Source organism: Cynoglossus semilaevis, chromosome W, assembly GCF_000523025.1.
Source record: "Cynoglossus semilaevis isolate Cse_v1.0 chromosome W, Cse_v1.0, whole genome shotgun sequence".
NCBI classification, from domain to species: Eukaryota; Metazoa; Chordata; class Actinopteri; order Pleuronectiformes; family Cynoglossidae; genus Cynoglossus; species Cynoglossus semilaevis.
In genome coordinates, this window is record NC_024327.1 from 10789092 (window position 1) to 10798524 (window position 9433).

Consider the following 9433-nt stretch of genomic DNA (forward strand, 5'->3'; position numbering starts at 1 on the left):
TCCACTCTTGTACGTCACCCTGTGTTCCTCTTTCTTTTGGAAATAGGTGTTTACCACAGCCATTTCCATTCTCTTCGCGAAATCTACCACTGCCTGTCCTTCCAAGGTTCTCTCCCTAACACCAAACCTACCTATCACTTCCTCATCTCCTCTGTTCCCTTCCCCTACATGACAATTAAGGTCTGCTCCAATCACCACTCTCTCTCCCCTGGGGATACTCTCTATCATCCAATCAATCTCCTTCCAGAACTTCTCCTTTTCTTCTAACTCGCAGCCCACCTGTGAGGCATACCCGCTAACAACATTTATCATCACTCCTTCTATTTCTACCTTCACACACATCAACCTGTCTGACTCTCGTTTCACCTCCTCTTCTTCTCTGTCTTTGACCAACAGTAGCCCAATTCCCATCAGTGCCCTGTAGGTCAATGGCACTGTTGGCGGTCGTTGTTAACCCGGGCCTCGACTGATCTGGTATGGAAATTGTTTTAGTGATTCGCATATTAAATTTGGCTACAAGTTTTACGCTTGATGCCCTTCCTGACGCAACCCTCACCATTTATCCGGGCTTGGGAGAGGCACTATAAAACACTGATTCGTGTACCCTAGTGGCTGGTTTTGTACCCTAGTACCCAAAAATGTCCTTACAGCTTGCAGTAATAAACACACACTGTCTGTATAATAGTCTGTGTAACGAACAGAATTCAGATGGAAGGTAAAAACCTTGAAGCTTGTGTATTTTTACTTGACAAATTGAGGTTCAAATATTATGTTGTGTACTGTTGTGATGTTCAAGGTTGAAGAGTTCTGTTAAGCAACTGGATGTGAAATTTTCTCAAAGAAGATCTCTCATCCAAGAGGCTTCTTCAGTTCTAACTGGTGATGGGGAGTACAGCAAATATATATTCTGGGTGTGATGGTTTTTCTAGGTTGACAAAAATGGCTTATTTTACCCCTCGCTCAAACCATCTGTCCTCCCTGGCCAAAACATTGTTGTCCTCAAAGGAGTGTGTTTTGTCCTTGAACTAATGTGAACCACTGAGTCCAGTCCTGAGGAGTTGGCCCTCCTGTGTTAGGCCATGCGCCTATGAAGCGGTTGTTTGGTCTCCCCAATGTACAGGTCTGTACATTCCTTCATTACCAGACTACTGCGCCCCGCTCCACAAATATGTGCAGGCAAAATGAAAGTGGACAGCTGACCTGGATTTAAATAGATACAGCTGATACAGATGGGTAATATGGAGGCACAGCGAGCAGGTGTCTTGACATCACAGTTCTATTATCAGATCTGAAAAACTGCATTTAACAGAGGTCTAATCAGGGTCAGTTACTCACTCACTCAGTGTTTAAGCAGTTTCACCTTTTTATTTTTTCTTTACTGACCCTTTTACAGCGGTCTGCACAGAGGGAACTGAACTTGATTTCTTCACACAAACACACACACAAAGCCACGAGCCTTCTGATTTTCCTCTACTGTTGTGTTTGCATGGAGCTGGCATACGTGACCTCATGCTGTTCAACTACATAGTCCTAGTAAAGATGAACCTGTGGCCGTCGCCTCAAGAGTGGATTGTCATCGTCTACATCTTCACCAACGGCATCGAGAAGATGAGAGAGGTACACTGTGTTTTTATCACAGATATATTTTACATATTTTTATTTTTTATTTTTTTCATTTATTTTTTAGCATTTGATTCAGTCCTTCCATCATCAATACTAACATAAAAACATATACATATACTGTACATATAACATAAAACTCCACGTATCCCTTCATACTGGCAGCAATAATTTTCATTGAATATATATTTACATTTACATACATACACACACCCAAATACATCATACATATACATAAACTTAAAATAAATTTAAATCAATTTTTATAAATTATTGAATTACTTGAAGATGCATGGATTAATATACAAACATGATTTTGCTAAATCAAATTTACAAAATCAAACAACTAAATCAAACAAAAAAATAAATTTCACAGCTATCAATTGGCAGCTTGACATCTCTAAGTTTTTAAATTTTACTTTGTTTCTTTTATACTACAAAGTCTCTTTGATACTTTTTATTATAATAATAAAAATAATAAAAGCAACCCATTTTACCCAGAATTTCTTAAATGTATATTTTTCCAGTTTAAGAGATAAGGTTATATTATTTGTAAATTTACATATTACAATTGTAAAAGGATGTGGAACTTTATATATCAAATTAGTGAAGGTTCATGTTTATTTTTAATACACTTGTAGTATTAAAGTTTGTATAATGAAGCTTTTTTTTTCAAATTTAAAGCAATAAAGTCAAAATGATTGCTGTGAGAAAGATGCTCTTTGGGTTAAGTAGCTCTCCTGTCCTTGCCTCAAGCTAATAGGACACTGATGTGTCAACATGTTCTTTGTACGGTCTTTTTGTTATGATGTTTTTCGCCGTATGGCTGAAGTACTTCTGCACATCCTCAATGAAAGCTAATGAAACAAATCAAACTCCCTATGTTCTCCTGCTCCGCTTTCCTGTCCAAATATCCACTGGGAGATTTAATAGTGTACTGTCTTGTGGGGCACACCATTTGGGCAAAATGCCTTGAGAAGATCTTCTTCTTGTTTGGCTTCCAGCTGTGGCTATTTTTGCTGTGTCTATCCACATATTCTGAAAACTGCCTCAAAATAAACCTTAAAATAAAAAAAACAGCATCTGCGGCTGTTTTCTGCTCTACAAGCGGAGTGTGGAGGCAGTGAGTAAAGTGCAAATAATAGTGCGGAGAAGAGATTCAGTAATTCTCACTTCCTTCTCCTCAGCTCTATTGTACCTGATGCTAAACATCTGTCGACACCACCACAGGTCCACAGAAGGATGAAGATCTTAATAAACCTTCTGTTCTGGCTTCATCAGGACTTTGACAGCTCTGTTAAAGCTCTCACAGAGACTCTTTGTCCCCATCACTGTTGATGGTGACAACTAGGTTTATTCTAACATATGTGACGACAAAGTAACAACACAAAAGACGTCTGGATCTTTTACTTGCAAGGGGAGAGTGCAGCTTGCTCTGCTGGCAGCTTCCTCATCAACTCCAAGTTCCTGCACCCTTCCTCTGCTCTTTTATTTAGTTTACAAAAGTATCAGATTACATATCATGTGATCGTGTGTGAGTATATGAATGGGTATGGAGTAAGAAGGTGGGTGTGAATGTGGGTGTGGCTGTGTCTGGTAATTTCTCCATCAGTCTTGAGCACACTAGATTATAATATGAGAAGCAAACAGTTCCTTAAAACGACAGTACAGCATGAAGCAATGATAATAAATTAAATTCTTCCAACAATCACACAGCTCAATTATCAGTGTTATAGCAGATGGACAGGGGTTAAAACCATTAAATCAGTGCTTATAGTGAGAAGCGTGGAAGCAGTGATGGAAACTGCTGCGGAAGGAGAAGAATAAGTCCCGGGCTGGTGAAAAGGAATGTGTGAAAAAGACATTTCCAAAACAAAACAAATGTAAACTCGATAAGAGAAAACACAGGTGTAAGATTTACTTCACTCACCGTGTGGCAGCCTCTCTACACGGAGGGTATGAAATGCATTCATCATTGTGTCACATAATTCTCAAAAATCCCTCCACACAATTGAATGTATTGTCTCATTTCTGAGGTCTGACTGCCCTCCTGTGGCCATTGTGCTGTGAAGCAGTAGAGTATTGGTGAAATTAATTTTAAGATCAGAATGATCTTTTTTACATCTTGCCTATTAATGAGTCAGAGTTCCAACAGTAAGGACAATATTTTTTTTTTCAGGATTTTGAAAAATAAACCAGCCACTAGGGTACACAAGCCAGTGTTCCTATAGTGCCGGTCCCAAGACCAGATAAATGTTGAGGGTTGCCTCAGGAAGGCATCCGATGTAAAACCTTTAGCCAAATCAAATATATGTATCAAAAAAATTGATTTCCATACCGGATCTGTCGGGGCCCGGGTTAACAACGACTGCCAACTGCTGTTGACCTACAGGGTACTGGTGGAAACTGGACTACTTTTGGTTGAAGACAGAGAAGAAGAGGAGAAAAGAGGAAGGATAGAAGTGTTGGTCTGAAGTTTGGAACTCTGAATGTCGGTACAATTACAGGGAAAAGTAGAGAACTAGCTGATATGATGGAGAGAAGAAGAGTAGACATTTTATGTGCAGGAGACTAGGTGGAAGGGCAGCAAGGCTAGAAACATTGGAGGAGGCTACAGACTGTTTTATCATGGTTCAGATGGGAAGAGAAATGGAGTAGGTAGTAGTAGTAGTGATCCTAAAGGAAGAATATGCAAAAAATGTAGTGGAGGTGAAACAAGAGTCAGACAGGTTGATGTGTGTGAAGGTAGAAATAGAAGGAGTGATGATTAATGTTGTCAGTGATTATGCCCCACAGAAATGGCTGTGATAAACAACAGATAGATTGGTGATAAAGTAATAAAGCTGCTCTGTTGGTGTTGAAGAACCCTGGATTAACCTAATTTAATCATTGAAACAATTGTAATGTTTAGTTTAAGAAATATGAAAAGGAACAACAAATCATTCTCTTTTATGTCATCTGTAGTCACAGCTTGTCAGTATCTGTCATCACTCACCTCTGCTCTTCTCTCTCACTCAGATGATCGACATGATGTATTTTGTCATCATGTTGGTGGTGCTGATGAGTTTCGGGGTGGCCCGTCAAGCCATCCTCAACCCAAATGAAGATCCATCCTGGATGCTGGCCAGAAACATCTTCTTCATGCCCTACTGGATGATCTACGGAGAAGTGTTCGCTGACTAGATTGACTGTAAGTTCAGAGCCAGAGTGTGAGATTCTGCTGAGTAAATATTATTTTAACTCTGGACTGTGGAGCATAACAGAATACACAGAACTCAGTGCAGGGTTTAATTAATATCTTATATCATTTGTACTGACTGTTTTTGTTCTGTTTTTTATCTAGAGAGAAAAGTACTTCTTACCAAAGTTAACATGAAGACAGAAGTTAAATTTAAAGTAATCACATCATAAAACTGTGGAAAACTATATTGTAATAGAAGGGTAATTTACATTTAACATAGAACATTTAAGACATGGAAACTGACAAGTGGTACAGACAGTGACAAAGTATAGTAGAGAACTAAATTTCAGTTCTTCATGGAAACAACCATGTATAAGCAACACTCCATGGTTATGTCCAATATATGTAGTTAAGTCCAATATAGTGGTCAAAGAATGGTTTTTGTTTTGTGGAAGTACCTCAAGTGTAAAATACAATGTCAACTGTTTGTGGAGGCTTCAACTTCAGGTCAGACTCCAGGCTTTTGTAAAACCAGCCTCACTGAGTGCAGGGAAGTAAGTAATTCTACAACTGACAAGTTGACTGACACAACTGACCTTTTGTTTCCCGTTCATGCCCCAATTTAGCCTTCGACCAATCACTAGTGCTAAGTTTTAGCAGAGCTTAAGTTGAAGTCTTCTTTAAAAATGATTTTTTTTCTGTCCTTTATTCAGTCTAGTGAAAAATGTAAAATGTGAGAAAAAAAACAGAAGAGGATTTTGAGTGTAAATGTCATCTGTTTGCTGTTCTTCTGTCTGAATACTGTTGTACATGTACAGACTGTTAGGAGTGACCCAAAGAGAAGAGATCTGAGATAATGTTTTCATTCTTTGTTTCAGATAAGCATAGTAGGAAGTTACAGCAGTGGCGCTTTGGCCCAGAGGCAATGTCTCTGTCATTGGTGTGGAACCCCAGGGTTCACCTCCTGGGAAAGTTTGAATCCCGGTTAGGGCGGTTAATACCTTCCAGTGGACTCACCACCCACAGGAAGGTTTGGGGGGGTTGGTACGGTGCAATGTGATTTGGGTGGTGACTGCTGCCCCCGCGACCCGGTAACGGATAAGCGGATGGAAATGGATGGATGGATGGATGGAAGTTACAGCACAGGCTGAATGAAAAACTCTGGCTGGTCGAAAGTTACTTTTGAACTCAAGGAAGCTGGCGTAGCAATGGTCCATCCCACCAAAACCCCAGTAAATTTATAGATACAGACCACATCAGCATACCTACCTCCCCTTCATCATCCTTCCATTTCTCGGGTCATTTACTGAACATTATCAGCATTACGGCTAGTATTTTCTTCAAAGGTACGCTGACATCGAGAAACTGTGGAATTCGAATATTTTGGTAGAAACTGATATTTAAGATGCAAAGTAATTTTAGAAGAACCCTTTAAATACAATAAATAGATAAATACAATTAAAAAATATGGGAAATTGATGACAAAGGAAAAGAAAGACATAATAGCAAGTTTCTAAAATAGTAGGTTGACAGGTAACGTTCAGAAAAGGCGTTGATTTTACTGGTCTGAGCTCATCTGAGCTCAAGAGCTCAGGTCTAGATCTGGTTACTCTCTGGTCAAATGAGTTCTGGATCTACTTGCTTTTGAAGTTAAAAACAATACATCAAGCTGAAAGTAAAAAATGAACAAACACACTATCAAATAATGTTGGCATCACACTCATTTTATTTATCATGTCAATCTGCAAGGAGTCTAACAACATAAAGGAAAGTTCCTGGGTGGAAACAACTTTGTATGACCTTTGAACCCTTATACACTACTCCATTAGAATCAAACAGGAACACAAAAAGTTCATTCACATCAGGTGTTGGTTGTCTCTCTGAGGGAATGGGATGAACTTGATATTATTATATAAAACTAAATACATTAATGTGATTGGTTATTAACTGAAGACAGTCACGTGTCCTCAACTAAACCACACGTTTATTGCTAAATTATGGTAAAATCTACACAGTGTACCTTTAAATAAGGTTAATTACTTTGGGAGTTTGGAGTGAAGTCTGTTACCGTAGGATCATAGACAAGTGGGCAGTGACCTGAGGTGACGTCATCATGTAAGAGACTTTTTCCTGACTATTTTGGCACTGGTTGGCAAATGGCACAGTTGCATGGCAGGGGCACTTGTCAAATATTTGTAAATATACAGCATATATATGTAATATTTGTGTATCTATGTTCAAAGGATGAGAGTAAAAACTGGTCTTTCATTGACGTTTCTTCGCCTTAATTCTCTCCTAACATTCATCCATTTGGATTTGAAGAAGTGACCCTACCATGTAAACACCGTCCATCTGTCACCTCAACCATAACTACCCTCTCTCTGCTCACTGCAGTAAAGGCCAAAATTCTTCTACCAGCATAATCAGCATCAATCATTTCTATTCAACATGAATTAAAACACATTGACTTATCAACCACCTCTCATAGTCAGGAAAAATGACTTCAGTTCTCTGTCTTTGGGCTGCATCATGTGAAACAGTTAACCCTTGTAAATTCCTTCGGGAATTCCTTCAGAGACATATTGGGTCTAGGTGACCCCCGGGTCACCTAGACCCAATATGTCTCTGTGTCTGTGTCTGTGTCTGTGTCTGTGTGTGTGAGAGTGCGTGAGTATGCGTGAGTGTGCATGTTCCTGTACTGCATGACTTGTGCCAACTTTTCCTCATATTCATTAATACTCATATTCTGGGACAAGATGAAAATCATTGCAAGGACAAAAGGTGTGTACAAAAATGCGAAGGACCGCACAAGGGTTAAACACTGAAGAGCATGACAAGAGTACATCTCAAAGGCAAACAAACAAATAAACAAACAAACAAAAATGAAGAACACGTTCGTGTTAAGCCACAGCAACTGAACCATTTCTGATGGAAAAAACATACGCTGTATCCTGGATACATTTCAGACAATTCAGAGTAATCAACTGCCATTGCTGAATGAAGATAATGCATACATGTGTGACAATATATTTAAAACATTGTTGCAATGTTTAAATATATTTTGAGAACAAATTGCGATAATTGTTTTTTTTTTTCCTGTAGTTGTGTCCATTCCTTTGCTAAAAAGAAGCATAAAGCAAGGTTATGCTTCCTGTTTGTTTGCAAACAATGAAGTCTTGTCTATTTGCTGTGGTCTTGTGACTCAATGTACAGTTTGTTTTTAGAACCTTTTTTAGCTAATTTGGGTGTTTCTTTTGTCTTGTCTGTCTGTTCATGTGTCAGCATGTCTCTCTTATTTTGTTGTGCATCAGTTATCTTCTACAGTATTACAGTATGTTGTGCTAAAAGGCAGCGCCACCTGTATTCAACACTAAGTACATTGAGTAATTAAAAATATGAAAACATTTTGTCCAAAAAAAACCAAACTTTTTTCCAACAAACGTGGCTGTAACACAGGCAAACCTAGGGATAAGACTGCTTGACAGCTTTGAACATGCTCAAAATATTATTACAAGTTCTATGCAACATGAATCAGTTCTTGAACCTTGGATATTAGGAAAGAGCAGTGTAAAGTTTGTACAGGTCACATACGTACCTGTGTTTCTTTCACTTGCTGTCAGTACTGTCCATTTTATTTCAAGCTAATACAGCTACCTTGGCAGTAGGAAGATATTGGGCGTCCACAAGTAGGAGCTGTTTATTCCTTTATCCACACTTTACAAGGGTTATTAGAACTGCTGCACTGATGGACAAACTCAATCAAAGCTGTAGTCAAAGAGTTTGACCCCAAAGCTGTTTTTTTTTTTTTTTTGTTGGACCAATTGTTTTCCCTTTTTTCTTCAGGAAATTGTCACGATGACAGTCGTGACTGTCGTTCCCTGTGTTTCCCTGTGTTTCCCTGTGTTTTCCCCGTTCTTGTGTTGTGCACTTGTCTCTGTCCGTGTGGTGGGCGTGGCACATTTCCCTGACTCTGCCTGGTTAATCACTGAAGCACACCTGCCGTTCCTCAGCACCTGCCTTCAATCAACCCATCACTCTGACGGCATAAAAACCCTGGCCTTTCTCCCACTGGTGGTCAGATCGTTTGTTCAGCCACCATGGTAGCTAATGTCCAGATTGACTTTAAACTATTGTTCTTTGTGATTCCTGTTGAATTAGAAAATAAATCCTTGTTTCAACGTTTCACTTAACGTCGTCTGAGCCTGCATTTGGGTCATTACCGGTTTAAATCATGACAGAACGATCTGACCTTGATTTTGACCCAGCAGTCTTGGATGAGTTTCTTCAAGCCTCCCCGGATCTCCGCCGAGCCCTTGCATTCCAAGGAACCCTCGTTGGAACAACATGACCGTGTGCTCCGAGAAATCGTGGAGACTTTGAGAGGTCTGACCATTACTATGTCTAGAATTGAGAGTCAGTTCAGTGCTGCCCCATTCCTATCAGTTCCAACTAGTCCGAGTCCCTCCGTTCCTGGTCCACCTCCTGTGATGCCATCTTATCTGCCCAGAGAGCCTTATGTTCCAGCACCTGAACATTATGATGGTGATCTGGGGACTTGTCAAGCCTTTCTGCTGCAATGCTCTCTTGTTTTTGAATTACAGCCGCAGACATATGCTACGGACAAGTCCAAGA

The 9433-nt window shown here is 39.5% G+C and overlaps 1 protein-coding gene and 1 pseudogene across 3 annotated transcripts in view; one reads left to right on the top strand and one right to left on the bottom strand.

Moving 5' to 3' along the window:
• LOC103397188 (glutamine--fructose-6-phosphate aminotransferase [isomerizing] 1-like) overlaps positions 1–9433 on the bottom strand; it is a 561006-nt gene that overhangs the window by 174911 nt on the left and 376662 nt on the right. The window lies entirely within an intron of this gene.
• The window catches only part of LOC103397179 (transient receptor potential cation channel subfamily M member 3-like), a 17248-nt pseudogene continuing 8728 nt past the window's right edge, over positions 914–9433 (top strand).